This window comes from Poeciliopsis prolifica, unplaced genomic scaffold (assembly GCF_027474105.1).
Source record: "Poeciliopsis prolifica strain line A6 unplaced genomic scaffold, Auburn_PproV2 SCAFFOLD044, whole genome shotgun sequence".
NCBI classification, from domain to species: Eukaryota; Metazoa; Chordata; class Actinopteri; order Cyprinodontiformes; family Poeciliidae; genus Poeciliopsis; species Poeciliopsis prolifica.
The window spans coordinates 3,285,001-3,305,565 of NW_026562419.1; the positions used below are offsets into that span (position 1 = coordinate 3,285,001).

The 20,565-nt window shown below is 37.6% G+C and overlaps 1 pseudogene; it reads left to right on the plus strand.

The window, feature by feature from the left end:
- Nucleotides 1–4,947, plus strand: part of LOC129376706 (nephronectin-like) — a 12,398-nt pseudogene extending 7,451 nt beyond the window's left edge.
- The last annotated feature ends 15,618 nt before the right edge of the window (nt 4,948–20,565 follow it).

Below are 20,565 nucleotides of genomic sequence, written 5' to 3' on the forward strand. Positions count from 1 at the left end.
CATTTGAATTAACAGGACATTGACCTTTAACCTCTGAGAGGTTAAAGGTCAATGTCCTGTTAATTCAAATGAATCTCTGAAAAACTCAAAACCTGCAGTTTTATTTGGAAATGATCCATTTTATGAGGCGGGACGTAAACAAGAGGCTGTTTGCTGAGTTCTGTTCATCAGCTGACGGGTTTGGGTTTAGATGGACGGCGGTTCTGGATCAATATGTTCTGTGAAGATTTGAATTATTAGTAAAGTATTTTTAGTTTCACCAGAATCTCTCAGGGTGTGAATCTGGGCATTTAACACAATTTATCCCAACATGCTGCTGCTGTTACATTCGGATGTTTGGGCTGAACAGAACCAGATATTTGGACTTGATCATGTTTTAAACATTTCTTCATGAAACCAGAAAGAGAAACAAGATTTAAACTAAACCCTCAGATTTAAGGAGTTGGTCTGTTTTAACTGGTAACAAAAATGAACCGATATTCGACTCATACGATTGTTTTTCTAATTTTTATCAATTAAAAATCGATACTTTATAATTATTTGCAGGAATTTTGCAATATTTTCTGCCATTTTGATGGAGAACAGACGTCTGCTGCTTTCCTTATATGTGACTGTAAATGTGACGTTTTGTAACTCGCTGTATGGACGCAGCGTGCAGTAGAAGAAACGCTGCCATCTGGAGGTGGGAGGCAGCATGGCTGATGAACTCACAACTAAGCATTAGTTCAACAATGCAGAAATCTGTGGATTTAGAGTGAATTTTCACGAAAACTGAACTGAACAAACAACAACAACAACAACAGTAATAACAATAATAATAATAATAATAATAATAATAATATTAATAATAATAACAACAATAATAATAATAATATTATTATTATTAATAATAATAATAATAATAATAGTCTGGCTTACAACTTTGTGTTTTTTTCTTCTACAGGGATTCTTAAAGTGACTTTACAGCCACACAGACCCAGAACTACAATATCCATCACCTCCACTGTTCCCATTGTTCCCACTGTTCCCACTACAACCACCGTCTCCTCCACCGCTTACCAAACTACCGCTGCCTTGACGACCACTGTCATAGCAACCGCCTCGAAGGCTACCTCCAGCGTTGCTATGACAACCAGATCCCCAGCTACCGGCGCCACGGCTGCTGCTGAGCCTGCGGTTGCTACAGCAACCAGCGCCGCGGTGACGGCGACGCTGAGCAACCGGATCAACGAGGACGTGACGCAGAGGCAGCGAGGCGACGTTCACAGTGAGGCGGCCGACAGATGTTCATCTCCTGAAATATGTTTTCATATTTACTAAAACTGTCACCATGTTGTGGCAGGTTGCAATGAGACAGATAACAACCAATCAGAGCCAGGAGGACGTAGTGCTGCCAATCAACCCTGTGTACATGCTGCAAAATATACTAATGGTAGAGAAAGTAAAACCATTCATCAATGGCTATGCTAACTAGCCTTAGCATTTGTAGCAGGTCATGTTGCGGTTAGCTAGCTGTAGCGTAGCAGAGGGAAAGGAGGAGGGGATGAACACGAGGATGATTGGCAGCACTAAAACCCTCCTCTGACTCCGATTAGTCGATTCTGACTGTGGTAGCTTGACTTCATTCACAGATTATCTGTCATGAAATAATTATAATTTTATAAAAATATATAAGAAAGCTCTTTTTAATCAAAGTTACATAACGCAGCTTTAAATGTTTACATTTGATATGATGTAGTGATAGCTAAATTAGTTTCAGTAGATAATCAATCAGAGGAGCAGCTGCCGTTTCCTAACTCGTCTGTCGTTGTGCTTCAGTTCCTCGGCAGCCGGGACAAAACCACGTCTGGGAGTTTGACATCGAGCTGGGGAACACGGCGCAGGACGCCCGGGACGACCCCGGTACGACCCCGCTACGACCCCACTATGACCCCACTATGACCCCACTATGACCCCGCTACGACCCCGCTACGACCCCACTATGACCCCACTACGACCCCACTACAACCCCACTACAACCCCACTACGACCCCACTATGACCCCACTACGACCCCACTACAACCCCACTACGACCCCACTATGACCCCACTATGACCCCACTACGACCCCACTACAACCCCACTATGACCCCACTATGACCCACCTACAACCCCACTACAACCCCACTACAACCCCACTATGACCCCACTATGACCCCACTATGACCCCACTACAACCCCCCTCTACGATCCCATGCTACAACCCGCTACCACTTCCTGGGCTTCTGTTCAAAGAAACGGAAAAACAGCACAACATACTGACCAGTCAACGCAGGATTGGACTAATATTCTGATTGGTTGGCATAAATCTGCCTCAACACAGGGAGGAGAGACAGCTAATCAATTTAGTTATCAATTAACCGATGAAAAGTTAGCAGCAATCATTAAACAACCTTAGTGCTGAAGCAATCAGAATATTTGTGTTAAACCAGTGAACGGTTTAACACAACTGATTCAGAAAAGGATTAATTATGACCTGAAAGCTGAACAAAAGCCTCTGAGCAAACGGGAATCAACCAAAACCGTTTTGGTGTCATTTTAACATTTTAGGATTTTTCTTTAGTCTTTGGTAAAAATGAGCTTCTTCTTCCGCTAGTGTTAGACTGTGGCGTTTGTTTTATTTACCCATAATGCCTTGTGCTGTGGTCCACTTCCTGGTGTCGGAGCGGTTTCTGGTCCGTTTGTCGTTTACTACGACCCCACTACAACCCCACTACGACCCCACTATGACCCCTCTATGACCCCGCTACGACCCCACTATGACCCCTCTATGACCCCGCTACAACCCCACTACGACCCCACTACGACCCCACTACGACCCACTATGACCCCATAGTGGGGTCGTGTTTCCTTCCTTCATAGCCTCGGTTCTGTTTCCTTCAACAGAACCGAGGCTGAGGTTTCTGGCGACCAGAGTTCAACCTGCTGGACTTTCCAGACAAACAAGAACCAAATGAATCGATCCAGAAATGTTTCTCCAGTCCAAAGACCAACTTCACTTTCTGCAACGGTTCAAACAAATAAAAAAATTACTCTGTTTTTAGATTCATACATATTTAATGGTTTTATTATAGTCTAGTGAGGAAACTGTGTTTACCTTAAAATGTTCTTTACAGAAACAACACAGAAACCAAACTGATGTTGCTCTGACTCTGTCGTTGCTCCGACTCTGTCGTTGCTCCGACTCTGATGTTGCTCTGACTCTGATGTTGCTCTGACTCTGTCGTTGCTCTGACTCTGATGTTGCTCTGACTCTGATGTTGCTCTGACTCTGTCGTTGCTCTGACTCTGATGTTGCTCTGACTCTGTCGTTGCTCTGACTCTGATGTTGCTCTGACTCTGTCGTTGCTCTGACTCTGATGTTGCTCTGACTCTGTCGTTGCTCTGACTCTGATGTTGCTCTGACTCTGATGTTGCTCTGACTCTGTCGTTGCTCTGACTCTGATGTTGCTCTGACTCTGTCGTTGCTCTGACTCTGATGTTGCTCTGACTCTGTCGTTGCTCTGACTCTGATGTTGCTCTGACTCTGTCGTTGCTCTGACTCTGATGTTGCTCTGACTCTGTCGTTGCTCTGACTCTGATGTTGCTCTGACTCTGTCGTTGCTCTGACTCTGATGTTGCTCTGACTCTGATGTTGCTCTGACTCTGTCGTTGCTCCAACTCTGTCGTTGCTCTGACTCTATCGTTGCTCCAACTCTGTCGTTGCTCCGACTCTGTCGTTGCTCTGACTCTATCGTTGCTCCGACTCTGTCGTTGCTCTGACTCTGTCGTTGCTCTGACTCTGTTGCTCTGTTGCAGCGGCCGGTGATCTCCGCTGCAGCTTCAGTCGTGGCGTCTGCAGCTGGATCTCTGAGCGAGACGGAGATCTGTCCTGGGAATCTGTGGAAGCTCCTGCAGGTAACGACACCTGCAGACCAGCAGCTCTGTGATTCGTCTGAACCCAGAATGATTTTGACTCCTGGTCCAGGTGGGCGGTACCTTTCGGTCCCGGAGCTGAAGGACGGCCAGCGCGGCATCCGAGGCGCCCGATTGGCCGTCCAGATTCTGCCTTCGTGGAACCGCGGCGACGCCTGCTTCTCCTTCTCCCATTGGCTGTCGGGGCGTCAGGTGGGAGTCCTGCAGCTGTTTGTCCGCAAGAAAGGACGGGACCAAAGGTACTGCAGCGGCCGTGACCTCTGACCTCTAACCAGACTGGTGCTGCTGCAGAGCGCTGGGTGAAAGCTTGATCCTGATTGGCTGTTTCAGGTATGGCTCCGCCCTCTGGACCAGGACAGGTGGGCACGGGTGGAGGCAGACGCAGGTTACCTTGGAGATGGAGTCAGTGGACAAGGTAAGATGGTGATGATGATGATGATGACGACGGTGGCAATGATGAAGATGACGATGGATTTATAGATGATGATGATGATGATGATGTGTGCAGGGTGCTGCTGAAGGCTGAGCGGAGGCCCGGACGACAAGGTCAGATTGCTGTTGATGATGTCACACTGAGACGAGGGGCGTGTCGATGACATCATCAGTGGGATCTCATTTAAAGGGCCAGTCTGCTGTTTTCTAATTGGTTAAAAGCTTTCCATTTCTGGCTCTCGATGCTCAGATCAGATTTATTGTTTTTGTTTTGGTCATTTGCGTTAATTTTAAAATGTCGCCTCCGTCTGACCTCTGTCTGACCTCAGAGTGACCTCTGTCTGACCTCAGTGACCTCTGTCTGACCTCAGAGTGACCTCTGTCTGACCTCAGAGTGACCTGAGGTGAGAGGGTAGCGCTAGCGGTCGCTGAAGCCGAGGCGTCTTCTTACTGCTTCAGGTGATGAAGCCGGTTACAGGTGGAGGAAAAACGCCGCCTCAACGCTTCTTCACTGCGTCTGCTGTTTGCATGGTGATTTTAAGTCCCGCCCTGTTTTTTGGTTCCTGTTTGGATGAAAATATGACGAGTTCCTGTGACTGAGCTCCCATTGATACATTTTATTTATTAAAACCATATTTCCAAACAGCAGACCAGATTTATAACTTAGAATCAGAAATCAAATAATCTGCTGATAATCCCTGTAAATTAATTACAGATTGTTGATGAAATAGTAAAACATTGTTATATAATCTGTGTTAAATGTTAATTCATAAAATATTACTGTAATATTCAATGTTTATGTAAATAAAAACTGTTTGTGAAACAATAAACTTGTTTCTCTTTTTAATGAGATTTTCTCTCAAAGTGAGCATAATTTTGTTAATCTGAGCAAATCTGGTGGTTTATATTCATATTTGACCCAAAATAAATGTTGTTTACTAGTTCAGAGGGTAGATGCAGCTGGTGGGGCTGTTGCAGCAGGAGGGCGGGACTTCCTGATGATTCATTTCAAACATCTGCTGCTCAGAACCAGAACACATCTGGATTCCTGGGTTTTCGGACTCAGCCTGTGATTTACAGCCGGTTTCCTCCTGCTAACGCTGTAATTACTAAACAGGGTTCTCTTCTTCTGGTTTCTGCTGACGATCACATGACGTCATACGAGGAGGATAAACAGGAGACCAGCAACATGAGGAGGGTTTCGGATTTCATGTGAATGTTTAAAGTTTTCTGGTAACCTTAAAGGTTCAGAAGCGCCCCCTGCTGCAGGCTCCACGCATTACAGAAGTTTTTCTTTCTGCGAAAACATTTAGGATATTTTTACGGAAGAGGATTAGGGCCACTGGAAAAAAAAAAAAAATGTCCGAAATTTTTTTTTCAGTGGTTCAGAATAGGTTAAAAAAGAAGAAAAAAAAAATTTGTGGCCCAAAAAAAAAAAAAAAAAAAAAAAAAAATTGTGGCCGAGAAAAAAAAATATCCGGGACAAAAAAAAAAAAGAATCTGTGTCAGAAAAAAAAAAAAAATCTGTGACAGAAAAAAAAAAAAAAAATATTGGTCCAGAAAAAAAAAAAAAAAAAATTGTGACAAAAAAAAAATTGTGGGCCAGAAAAAAAAAATAAAAATAAAAATCTGTGACAAAAAAAAAAAAAAAAAAAAATGTCACAATTCGGACTGATGGGCGCCAGCAGCAACCACACAGACGCGAGTTGTAGCGGACAGCCAATGTTCTGGAGAAAATGTCTGATTTAAGCGACTTTTTACGTGCCAGAAGAGTACCAGAAGCGTCCATTGCACTAATGGAAGAACAAAAGGTGAGAAATCAAATGGGATAGTTCAGTGTCTAAAGCCGAACGGTTATAGCTAGCTGTTAGCATGTTTGTTAGCTTACGCGGTTAAAGGAATAAGCTGATTTACAATGTTAGATCACACGGATGAATAAAGGATATAAACAGCTGTTAATTGCTGGAATTGTCTCTAAAGTGTTTGGTATGTTTATTTTATTGTTCTTCTGTTTGAATGTTTTACAATTAAACTAAGGTTAGCTGTATATGTCAGCCACCTAAATAAGATGTCTGCTGTGTTAAACTGCAACTTTTAGTTCAGTAGAGGACAGAAACTATAGTACAAAGTGACAGACGTTTATATATGCATATATTTAAAAGGAAAATATCATAGCCTTATCCAATTTGATCGACCCTCCATAAACAGAGTGCACAGTTTTGGATGAACTTATTTCAAGCCTTTCTGGTTGATGGTCACTTTACAGGAGATTTTTTGGATAAAAGCCTTATCCAATTCTGCTTTCTTAATCTTATTCAGGTAAAGGTGTATACTGGTACACTGTAATGTTTTTGTTTTATATGAAAAGCATATCTTCTGGTATGTTTACTAGAAATAAAAATGGTTTAAATTTCTTGGGAATGTGTTCCCCTACACTTCTTTTGGTGTAGTTTTAAAAATAAGTTTTATCTGTAAATTTTACCATACATTGGGGAATCATTTTATGTGCAGAATAAAATGTTTTGGAATTGCTATTTTGTTCTTGCTGCTTGGTTTTGATTAGAGGTCACTTTCTATGTATGCTGATTAATATATGCCTCATCTTTAGCAAAAGCTACAGTTACATTTTTAGTTTTAAACATTTTATGGTTTGTTTTCATGCAGGATGACCTTGATGATGTTGTGAACACATGGAACTCACAAAATCCGGGCAAGTGGGGGTGCAGTATCGTACGGAAAAGGATTAGGGCCACTGGAAAAAAAAAAAAAATGTCCGAAATTTTTTTTTCAGTGGTTCAGAAAAGGTTAAAAAAGAAGAAAAAAAAATTTTGGCCCAGAAAAAAAAAAAAAAAAAAAAAAATATTGTGCCGCAGAAAAAAAAAAATCTGTGCCAGAAAAAAAAAAAAAAAAAAAAAAAATCTGTGACAGAAAAAAAAAAAAAAAATTGTGGGCCAGAAAAAAAAATAAAAAAAAAAATTCTGTGACAGAAAAAAAAAAAAAATTGTGGGCCAGAAAAAAAAAAAAAAAAAAAAAAAAATTCTGTGACAAAAAAAAAAAAAAAAAAAAATTTGTGGGCCAGAAAAAAAAAAAAAAAAAAAAAAAAGTCAGAATTCGGACTGATGGGCGCCAGCAGCAGCCACACAGACGCAGGTTGAGTTACGGCGGACAGCCAATGTTCTGGAGAAAATGTCTGATTTAAGCGACTTTTTACGTGCCAGAGAGTACCAGAAGCGTCCATTGCACTAATGGAAAACAAAAGGTGAGTAAATCAAATGGGATAGTTCAGTGTCTAAAGCCGAACGGTTATAGCTAGCTGTTAGCATGTTTGTTAGCATACGCGGTTAAAGGAATAAGCTGATTTACAATGTTAGATCACACGGATGAATATAGGATATAACAGCTGTTAATTGCTGGAATTGTCTCTAAAGTGTTTGGGATGTTTATTTTATTGTTCTTCTGTTTGAATGTTTTACAATTAAACTAAGGTTAGCTGTATATGTCAGCCACCTTCTAAATAAGATGTCTGCTGTGTTAAACTGCAACTTTTAGTTCAGTAGAGGACAGAAACTATAGTACAAAGTGACAAACGTTTATAAACACAGCTAATCAATCCAGTTCTTCCTCTTTTTTAGTAAAATAGAGGACTGAACATTTACTGCTGCTATTATTGTCATTCTCCCCAAACAGTAAATTGCTTTAAGCAGAAAGGTAAGGATACAATCTTAAATGTAACTTTGATGTTGATTTACAGAGTAAATAATTGTCCTTTCTCATCTTTTTCTGTGCAGATTGACTGTGATGCCGTAGGTCTCATGGACGATGCAACACTTGAAAACTTCTTACCTTCATATGGAGACAGAATTGCTGTTTTCAACTACTGCAAAAGCAAACAGCCATTGTCCAAAAGAAAACAAGGACTTCTTCAAAAGCTTCGGGACAAAATGAAGAACAGAAAGGAAAGTCCACACGAGACCATGACACATGAAAGTACAAGACAGAAAAAGAGGCCAAAAGGAACAAAAAATGTTGAGATTGGATGGATACATAGTGATGGAAAAACTACCAAACAGGTGAGAGCAAAGCAGGGAGGTGGCACTAGAAAAATTCAAATGGCCAGTGATTCTGGATTAGAAGACATTCTTCAAGAAGGAAAGACACTTTTTTTTCCTGATGGAACATCTCCTAAGGGACCTGAAACAGATTTTGAGTTTGAGGTTTGGGACTTTAAACAGAACCTTCTTACAGAAGACACCGGCCTAACTATTGGGAAAATGTATGAAGCAGTGAGACTGTCAATGTTGCGCTTCTACATTGCAACAAAACCAAAGATGCAGAAGAAGATAACAGTGACGCATCTGAAGTTGTGTTTGTTTTGGAAAGCAGTAGCAGCGAATTTAATCCATTACATCCATCTGTTGAAGTCCAACAGAGTTCAGAAGTTTTTGATGATTCCCAAATTACTTTTGGTCCCATTCTTGATGCTGAAGAAGATACAGATGACACATTAATCTATGAGGGTTTTGTTGTTCCCCCCAGTCCAGCAAATCCAGAAGATGCAATAATGATCACTGTACGCAATGCTGACACTTTACATGAACTTATTACTGCTTTCTGATGAAGAAATTATGAGAAAAACACTGAACGTAACGCGCATACTTCCAGACAACACAGAAGAAGCAGGCACTGGCTCAGGAATACTGAGAGATGTACTCACTTGCTTCTGGAATGAATTTTATGAGCGATGCACCCTTGGTACAACAGTGAAAGTGCCATTCATCCGCCATGACTTTCAAGCTGAGAAATGGAAGGCAGTTGGACGAATCCTTTTGAAAGGTTACCAAGACTGTCAGTATTTTCCAAATAAAATTGCAATCCCTTTTCTTGAACAAGTGCTTTTCAATAATGTTTACAGTGATCTTAAAGCACATTTTCTACAGTTTGTGAGCAGCCAAGAATGTGAAGTTTTGAGGGAGGCAGTTAAGAATTTTTCTGCTGTTGACCTTGATGATCTTGTGGAAGTTCTTGACAATTATGGCTGTAGAAAAATAATCACTCCTGAAAGTCTCCCTACAATCCTTGATGAAATAGCTCACAAAGAGCTCATCCAAAAATCGATGTTCGTCATTGACTGCTGGAGGGAGATCATCTACCCACATCTGTCCCTCAGCCCAGAAGCACTGACCAAGCTGTTCTCAGACCTGCAACCAACTTCCAAAAAAGTCTGTCAGCTGCTGAAATTTGCTCTAGATTTAACTCCAAAGCAAAAGGAAGTACAGAGTCATCTCAAAAGATTCATAAGATAGCTGGATGACATAAAGCTTCAGAAATTTATGAGATTTTGCACTGGATCTGATCTCATTGTGACAAACTGCATATTTGTGGAATTTCAAGATATGACAGAGTTCACAAGAAGACCAGTCGGACACACATGTGGAAGTACTCTGCAAATAGCAGATAGCTATGAAAACTTCCCAGATTTTAGATCTGAATTCAATGCAGTTCTTGACAGCAATGTCTGGGTAATGGACATTGTTTGATTCATCTTGCAATGCATTACTTTTGAAATGTTCAATCAGTACAGCAGAACTACAAAGACACATAAAGAAAAAGTATTTTCAACAGAGAGAAATTATTGTTGTTTAAAAGAAATTGATGGAAGTTAGCCATTTCTATTGGTAGCTCAGTTTTTCACTGAGAATATACAAGTTTCCTTTGTTCTCACTAGTTTTACATCATACAAAGAAGTTGCCACAAAACAAATTAATAGCTGTTTTGTTACATCCAAAAGCATCTTGACTTGATCTCAGATCCAACTGCCGAATAGAAACCTTAAATGGAAACAATAAAAATATTGTTAGAGAGCTATAAAATTAAAAAAAAACTTGCTTTTAAGCTTTCCTTAGATAAGAAGTAAGACTTTCAAATTCATTTGTTATTTAATAATTGGGTCTACAATAGATGTAGAATACAACAAAAAAATTGATTTATATTGAAAATCTTGTACAGTGTGTCCACACTTGAAACTTGTAAATACGGGCCAGTTTATTTTGAACTTTTTATGTCCGCAAAATGTTTTTCAAACCACGCATCTGTTAAGGAGCATTGAGGTGTTAGTGTTTTGTATTTGCTGTTAAATACAAACATACAATTTAAAGTTATAGAAAACATTCGTCTACATTTTCCTTAATTTTATAATGTTATTGTCACTAAGCATATGTGCTGTTCATCTGCCATCAATCAAGCTGTGTGATTCTCAGTATGTTTTGAAGAAAACCACTTGTTCCTAATGTTAGAAATAAAAACAATGCAATGGAAAAGCTGAGGTTATTTGAACAAATGTATGCCATTTTGTCATGTTCAAAAACAAGGTATTGATCTAACACCTGTCGACAAGATAGATTTTTTGTATGTATTTTATCAATTAGCACTTATTCCATCTGTGCATCTGAGATGACGTTTGTTTTTGATAACAAAAGCTTTAATGTTTTATACTAATTTACGGCTGTATACAAGGTTATATTCAATCTGAAAGTTTGTTTTAAAAGTTAGGTCATTCTAATGACCATGTTTTTTTTGGATTAGCAAAAGAAATGTTATTTGTTATATTTTGCTAATAAAATGTTACTTTACCAAATACTTTTCTGTTATGGTTTTCAATATGTTAGCTAAGCTTGGCTTTTATTTGAAAATGTCTAATAACCAAAAGTATTGAAATTGTTGAATTTGAAGATAGTTATAAAAACTAAGAAATGTTATGTTTTTTTGGAATTTAGCAAATACAATTTTTAATTTTAACACATTTAAAACAACAGTTGGGGTGCTGTGGTGGAAAAGCAAAAGTCCTGTATGGAGACCGCAGTCCTGAATGTGGACATCAGACGTTCCGAGTCATGGCCTGATGACCTTAGTATCACAGTTTCCTCTCTTATTGCTCCCTTTCCTGTCTGACCACTGTCTTATCTAACTTCAGATAGTGATAAAAACAAATGACTTTTTTCAACTGTTCCTAAATATTTGACATCAATTGTATTATGAAAAGACTTGGTAAACAAAACATTGAATTCATTTTTATTTCACAGACAATTGTTTTCCATGTGTTCAATTATGACATCCTTTTTGCTCTTCTGCCATTTAGTTCACATCTCAACCATACACTTACAATATCTTTAACAGAACAGCATTTTGTTTTAAACAAAAAGATATATATGAATCACAATGCATACCCGTTTAAAAGGACTGACATTTGGCTCATAACTGATTATCATTGAATAACTTTGCATCAGCATTGTTCCTTCAAATGACTGAAAGCGAAACAAACTATGGGTTAGGAAATCTTGTCAACCAAACTGCAATTTTAATTTTTATCAGCACAGTAACAGCTTGTACATTAATGTCAGGTCATATCAAACTCAACAAACAAAATGACAGCAATAAACTTTCATGTTCTGGTAAAATGACGTCAAAAAGGTTCTGTTTGCTTGCATACTTTTCATTCTTTAATTAGTAGAGCAGGAAGCCCTGTTTAGAGGGCACCTATCACATTGCAAACACTATCCAATGGCATGATGGAGATAAATAGCAACACTTTTTAAATGATCTTTATGCACACTGAAAGTTGCTAAATACTTTGAAGAATTTCTTCTCTTAACCTTATATACAAATCAGCAGCAATAAGTGGATCTCTTGGGGCCTCCAAGTTGTGTTCTACCATAAGCAGACAACAAAGTTCAAAGACTGTTTTCATCACAGGGATATGGACCTTTTGGTGTACACTCTTCCATACACACAGTGACCTCATCCAGAGAAACAGGTTTCAGTCTATCCTCAGCTTTGTGCAGCTCTGGAAATGAGTACATCACCACAGGTCGGCCCGATACTGCACCCCCACTTGCCCGGATTTTGTGTGAGTTCCATGTGTTCACAACATCATCAAGGTCATCCTGCATAAAAACAAACCATGTTAAAACTAAAATTGTAACTGTAGCTTTTGCTAAAGATGAGGCATATATTAATCAGCATACATAGAAAGTGACCTCTAATCAAAACCAAGCAGCAAGAACAAAATTGCAATTCCAAAACATTTTATTCTGCACATAAAATGATTCCCCAACGTATGGTAAAACTTAGTAATTTACGGACAAAACTTATTTTTAAAACTACACCAAAGGAGTTTAGGAGAACACATTCCCAAGTAATTTAAACCATTTTTATTTTTAGTAAACATACCAGAAGATATGCTTTTAATACCTTTTTTGAAAAAAAAAAACATTGCAGTGTACCATATACTTTTACCTGAATAAGATTAAGAAAGCAGAATTGGATAAGGCTTTTATCCAAAAAATCTCCTGTAAAGTGACCATCATCCAGAAAGGTTTGAAATAAGTTCATCCAAAACTGTGCGCTCTGTTTTACGGAGGGTGGACCACCATCCTTCAATGCGCTGGTTGGATGTACTTCTTCTGTAAAGGAAACTTTTGTCCCCTGCAAAACTGTCTGTGTGGTTTCGCCTCAGAAATATTTGCATTTGTTCAACACAAATGTTTTCTGTGCCTGTCGGCACGTATCCTTTCAGGACATCCTTTGACACATGAAACGGTTTTCAAAAAATAACTTGCAATCAGTTTTGGGTCATTGTTCGTGGTATAAGCCTCCATCCATAAAACATGCCGGCTAAAACCATCTATACAGCCACTGATAGCAATGCCATAAGGTTTTAGTTTATCGTAGCCATCCATATGCCCAGAGCGCATTTGGTCCTCTGCAATTGTACTGACGTCTTCTCAACCGTCGTGCTCGTCTCAGTTCCACACCTTCTGGGTCAAACAATTTGATTAATTGTCTCACAGTGTCTTGTGACACCACAAATCCATGTTGAATCGCACGAAGATGTAGCCACCGATAACCTTGCATTTGTCCATTAGTCATTATTTGTTGTTGGACAAAGGCTAGCACTTCTTCAAGGTCGGACTGATTCTTTCTTCGAAACAGCCCAAGTCTTCTGCAAATTCTTTTTAGAGTTCGATTACTTAATATAGTATGATGACTGTGCGCTAAAATTTGAAGGATTTCTTTGTTATTTAAAGAGAGTCTGAAGTAAAGCCTAATGGTATCCTAATGGTATCCAAATCTGACATTTTCGAGCTTCTTTCTCTTTAAGAAGGGAACAGTCTTAAACAGAAGGCCTTTTTTTCCTCTTGGACAGTTTGTTGATTTAGTAGAAGTTTAAAACAGCAAATCCATCGCCGTGATTTTTCAGCTTTGCTGCGGCATCACAGTCAATCTGCACAGAAAAAGATGAGAAAGGACAATTACTTAGTCTGCAAATCAACGTCAAAGTTACATTTAAGATTGTATCCTTACGTTTCTGCTTAAAGCCATTTACTGTTTGGGGAGAATGACAATAATAGCAGCAGTAAATGTTCAGTCCTCTATTTTACTGAAAAAGAGGAAGGACTGGATTGATTAGCTGTGTTTATAAACGTTTGTCACTTTGTACTATAGTTTCTGTCCTCTACTGAACTAAAAGTTGCAGTTTAACACAGCAGACATCTTATTTAGAAGGTGGCTGACATATACAGCTAACCTTAGTTTAATTGTAAAACATTCAACAGAAGAACAATAAAATAAACATACCAAACACTTTAGAGACAATTCCAGCAATTAACAGCTTTATATCCTTTATTCATCCGTGTGATCTAACATTGTAAATCAGCTTATTCCTTTAACCGCGTATGCTAACAAACATGCTAACAGCTAGCTATAACCGTTCGGCTTTAGACACTGAACTATCCCATTTGATTTACTCACCTTTTGTTCTTCCATTAGTGCAATGGACGCTTCTGGTACTCTTCTGGCACGTAAAAAGTCGCTTAAATCAGACATTTTCTCCAGAACATTGGCTGTCCCCGTAACTCAACCTGCGTCTGTGTGGCTGCTGCTGGCGCCCATCAGTCCGAATTCTGACTTTTTTTTTTTTTTTTTTTTTTTTTCTGGCCCACAAATTTTTTTTTTTTTTTTCTGGCCCACAATTTTTTTTTTTTTTTTTCTGTCACTGATTTTTTTTTTTTTTTTTTTTTTTTTTTTTTTTTTTTTTTTTTTTTTTTTTTTTTTTTTTCTGGCCCACAATTTTTTTTTTCTGTCACAGATTTTTTTTTTCTGCGGCACAATTTTTTTTTTTTTTTTTCTGGGCCACAAAAAATTTTTTTCTTCTTTTTTAACCTTTTCTGAACCACTGAAAAAAAATTTTCGGACATTTTTTTTTTTTTTCCAGTGGCCCTAATCCTCTTCCGTAGTATCGGGCCGACCTGTGGTGATGTACTCATTTCCAGTGCTGCACAAAACTGACAGACTCAAACCTGTTTCTCTGGATGAGGTCACTGTGTGTATGGAAGAGTGTACACCAAAAGGTCCATATCCCTGTGATGAAACAGTCTTTGAACTTTGTTGTCTGCTTATGGTAGAACGCAACTTGGAGGCCTCAAGAGATCCACTTATTGCTGCTGATTTGTATATAAGGTTAAGAGAAGAAATTCTTCAAAGTATTTAGCAACTTTCAGTGTGCATAAAGATCATTTAAAAAGTGTTGCTATTTATCTCCATCATGCCATTGGATAGTGTTTGCAATGTGATAGGTGCCCTCTAAACAGGGCTCCCTGCTCTACATCTAATTAAAGAATGAAAAGTATGCAAGCAAACAGAACCTTTTTGACGTCATTTTACCAGAACATGAAAGTTTATTGCTGTCATTGTTTGTTTGTTGAGTTCTGATATGACCTGACATTAATGTACAAGCTGTTACTGTGCTGATAAAAATTAAAATTGCAGTTTGGTTGACAAGATTTCCTAACCCATAGTTTGTTTTGCTTTCAGTCATTTGAAGGAACAATGCTGATGCAAAGTTATTCAATGATAATCAGTTATGAACCAAATGTCAGTCCTTTTAAACGGGTATGCATTGTGATTCATATATTTTTTTTGTTTAAAACAAAATGCTGTTCTGTTAAAGATATTGTAAGTATGGTTGAGATGTGAACAAAATGGCAGAAGAGCAAAAAGAATGTCATAAATTGAACACATGGAAAACAATTGTCTGTGAAATAAAAATGAACTTCAATGTTTTGTTTACCAAGTCTTTTCATAATACAATTGATTACAGATATTTAGGAACAGCTGATAAAAAGTCATTTTTTATCACTGTCTGAAATTAGCTAAGACAGTGGTCAGACCGGAAAGTGAGTAATAAGAGAAAGGAAACTGTGCAACTAAGGTCATCAGGCCGTGTCTCGAATGTGTGATGTCCACGTTCAGGACTGAGGTCTCCATACATGATTTGTGCTTTTCCACCACAGCACCCCAACTGTTATTGTTTTAAATTTGTTAAAATTAGCAAAATTGTATTTGCTAAATTTCAAAAAACAAGAATTTTTTTTAGTTTTTATAACTATCTTCAAATTCAGCAATTTAAATACTTTTGGTTTTTAGACCTTTTCAAATAAAAGCCAAGCTTAGTTAACATGTTGAAAAACCATAACAGAAAAGTATTGGGTAAAGTAACATTTTATTAGCAAAATATTACAAAAAACCATGGCCATTACAATGACCTAACTTTTAAAACAAACTTTCAGATTGATATAACCTTGTATACATCAGTAAGTTAGTATAAAATATATTAAAGCTTATATGGTATCAAAAATAACGTCATCTCAGATGCACAGATAGAACAAGTGCTAATTGATAAAATACACATACAAAAAATCTGTATGTTAACGAAATTTGTACAGGTGTCAGATCAATACCTAATTTTGGAACATGACAATATTGCATAAATTTGTTCAAATAACCTCAGCTTTTCCATTGCATTGTTTTTTTTTTCTAACATTAGGAACAAGTAGTTTTCTTCAAAACATACTGAAATAATCTCACAGCTTGATTGATGGCAGATGAACAGCACATATGCTTAGTGACAACATTTATAAAATTAAGGAAAATGTTTTCTATAACTTTCAATTGTATTTTTGGATTCAACACCAAATACAAAAGACTGACACCTCAATGTCAATGTGCCAATGTCAAAATCTGTTTCAGAGATGCACCCTCAGGACAAAAAAGTGTCTTTCCTTCTTGAAGAATGTTTCTAATCCAGAATCAGTGGCCATTTTAAATTTTTTTGGTGCCACCTCCCTGCTTTGCTCACCTGTTTGGTAGTTTTTCCATCACTATGTATCCATCCAATCTCAACATTTTTTGTTCCTTTTGGCTTCTTTTTCTGTCTTGTACTTTCATGTGTCATGGTCTCCTGTGGACTTTCATTTCTGTTCTTCATTTTGTCCAGAAGCTTTTGAAGAAGTCCTTGTTTTCTTTTTGACAATGGCTGTTTGCTTTTGCAGTAGTTGAAAACAGCAATTCTGTCTCCATATGAAGATAAGTAGTTTTCAAGTGTTGCATCGTCCATGAGACCTACTGCATCACAGTCAATCTGCACAGAAAAAGATGAGAAAGGACAATTATTTACTCTGCAAATCAACGTCAAAGTTACAGTTAAGATTGTACCCTTACGTTTCTGCTTAAAGCAATTTACTGTTTGGGGAGAATTACAATAATAGCAGCAGTAAATGTTCAGTCCTCTATTTTACTGAAAAAGAGGAAGGACTGGATTGATTAGCATGCAAGTAAGTATAAAAACACAGATTCATAAATATATAGTCTACTTAAGATAACAGGTATCAAGCATAAAAACACACAAGGAAATATTAACAGTTCCTTTTTATTACAAAAATTAAATATCACATTAAGTTTGATTTAGTCAAATGAAGCCTATCGTTTCTGCACCTGAGCAATAAATGTGCATATAGTTTAGTTCAGGGTTGACATGCAATATCAGTCTTGAGCTGACACATCACACGATGCAGCAAAATGATTTAGTTAAGCTCATAATGTCACTTTTTCCAACGTCGTAACACAAACATATAATAAACATAAATAAAATAGCAGATAGGCGCGTTAGTTGGTGTTGATAAATATAATGATCAGATCTACAACCTGCCGTATATCGGTGGCTGTATGATATTTTCCTTTTAAATATGCATATATAAACGTCTGTCACTTTGTACTATAGTTTCTGTCCTCTACTGAACTAAAAGTTGCAGTTTAACACAGCAGACATCTTATTTAGAAAGTGGCTGACATATACAGCTAACCTTAGTTTAATTGTAAAACATTCAAACAGAAGAACAATAAAATAAACATACCAAACACTTTATAGACAATTCCAGCAATTAACAGCTGTTATATCCTATATTCATCCGTGTGATCTAACATTGTAAATCAGCTTATTCCTTTAACCGCGTATGCTAACAAACATGCTAACAGCTAGCTATAACCGTTCGGCTTTAGACACTGAACTATCCCATTTGATTTCTCACCTTTTGTTCTTCCATTAGTGCAATGGACGCTTCTGGTACTCTTCTGGCACGTAAAAAGTCGCTTAAATCAGACATTTTCTCCAGAACATTGGCTGTCCGCTACAACTCGCGTCTGTGTGGTTGCTGCTGGCGCCCATCAGTCCGAATTGTGACATTTTTTTTTTTTTTTTTTTTTGTCACAGATTTTTATGGAAGCCCGTTTCCGCCACTCTGTTAAAAAATTAAATAAAATTATCTCATTATATGAGATAGTATCTCAAAATAATGAGATAGTATCTCATTATAATGAGATACTATCTCAAAATAATGAGATAGTATCTCATTATAATGAGATACTATCTCAAAATAATGAGATAGTATCTCAAAATAATGCGATAGTATCTCAAAATAATGAGATACTATCTCAATATAATGAGATAGTATCTCAATATAATGAGATAGTATCTCAATATAGATAGTATCTCAATAATGAGATACTATCTCATTATAATGAGATACTATCTCATTATAATGAGATACTATCTCAAAATAATGAGATAGTATTTCAAAATAATGAGATACTATCTCATTAAAATGAGATAACTTGAGTTGGCCCTATAGTTTGAAATATGTTCAGCTTGATAGAAAGAAATGGATATTGATAACATCACTGAACAATACTTCAGAAGTGGTTTCACTAATCTTGAAATTTTGGGAGTTTTGGAAGAAACCCATAATGTCAAATTAAGTCTCCGGACGCTGGAGAGAAGACTGCAAAAGAAGCGCCTTTGGCGTAGAAAAAATAAGACAGATGTTGCAGAAGTGGCCTCTTTTATAGAGCATCAACTACAAGGATCTGGGAGACAGCACGGCTACAGGTGGATGCACCAGAAATGTTGGATGGCTGGCATAGTCACAGACAGAGAAACAGTACGTCTTTTGATGCGCCTATTGGATCCCAACGGGGTTGACCTGCGTGCAAAAAATTGCTTGAGACGACGCTTATATGTCAGTCGGGGACCAAACTATGTCTGGCACATCGATGGGTACGATAAATTAAAGCCTTATGGGATATGTATTAATGGATGCATAGATGGCTTTTCAAGGAAAATGATCTGGCTCGAAGCATATAAGACTAATAGTGATCCTCACATTATTGCTATTTCATTGACGCTGTGATGGAGTATAATGGATTTCCTCAAAAGATACGAATGGATCATGGCACAGAGAACACTTATGTGGCAGCAATGCAAAGATTTCTGCACACCGAGAATGAAAATGGTTTTGACTGTTATTCTCGGTCCGAGTACAGGAAATCAAAGGATAGAGCGATGGTGGTGCACTTTAAGAAGTGAATGTACCCAGTTTTGGATGGAACATTTCGACCAGCTTAAAGCTGGGCTATTTTGTTGACAGTTTTCTGGACAAAATCACTGATCCAGTTTTGCTTCTTACAAACAATACAGGTACTATAAATTTACTTCTTACTTTAGCACACAAATTGAAATAAGTTACAAATAATACAGAAGCATGAATTTTTTTTAACAACTATTTTATTTTATTTTTTTCATTTTTTATCATACAGATGGAGCTGGATGAAGTTGTCCATACATGGAATGACCATCGAATACGATCTACAAATGATCCTCGGGCTCCTCCTGGTCGTCCCACATTAATGCCTGGTCTTCCCAACCTGTATGGGGTTCCAAACTTTTTACAGTCTGCTAATCTAACAAAGCTGGAAATATGTGTAGAAGAATGTCATTTCAAGGACTTTCCCTGTGATGTCGATGTATTTCACTTATGCACTGAACTCATGACAGAGCACAGACTGGTAATGACAGATGATGTATATGAAATTACTAATCTTTATGTAAGACTCCGCCAAATGATCAGTGATGGGCTGAGGGAATAGTTTCTCTAAATCGCCCAGGTTAACAAGTCAGATATTATGTCAGTATGTCCTGTGTAAACATTGCGATTGTAAACTTAAATGCATGAATGAGTTACAATTTGTTTCTATGGTTTATTTAAAAACACTAATACATTTTAGTTTCCTTCAACATTGAGTTCAAGGTCAATCTACTAATTTCTATGTATTAAATCTTCTTTATTGTTGCAAAAATACAAGCCTCTTCTTCAAAACAGCACTAAATAGTGGCAGCATTTGCAGGTTTTCTGTTTTCTTACCCTTACTTAGTCGGGGAAAGTGTTATATGTACAAGGCAATGTTTTAATCATGTTATTACTAACAGATAACCATTTGTGACAATTTTCCTACCAACATGATTGTTTGCAGTTCGTATTAATTCGATAAGAGTACAAATGTTGTCATTACTCTTGACATACAGTACAGACCAAAAGTTTGGACTCACCTTTTCATTCAATGAGTTTCCTTTATTTTCATGACTATTGACATTGTAGATTCACACTGAAGGCATCAAACTATGAATTAACACGTGGAAATATGGACTAAACCAGGTGTGTCAAACTCATTTTCGTTTTGGGCCAAATCAAGATCACGAAGGCTCTTAAAGGGCTGGTTGTGCCAGAATGAGTTGATAAAACCTGTTCACAAACGGTTAATATGTCAATGAATTCTTAAAATTACATAATATTATTGAAGATTTCCCTTCAGGAACTTATAATAAATGTGACTGTTTATTCACTCGCTGTATAAATCATGGACTATAATCATACATCAACTAAATACTCAAGAAATTGGAGGGATTGGTTGATATAAATTGGCAGTAACAGATAAAAAACTGCATTGATAGGA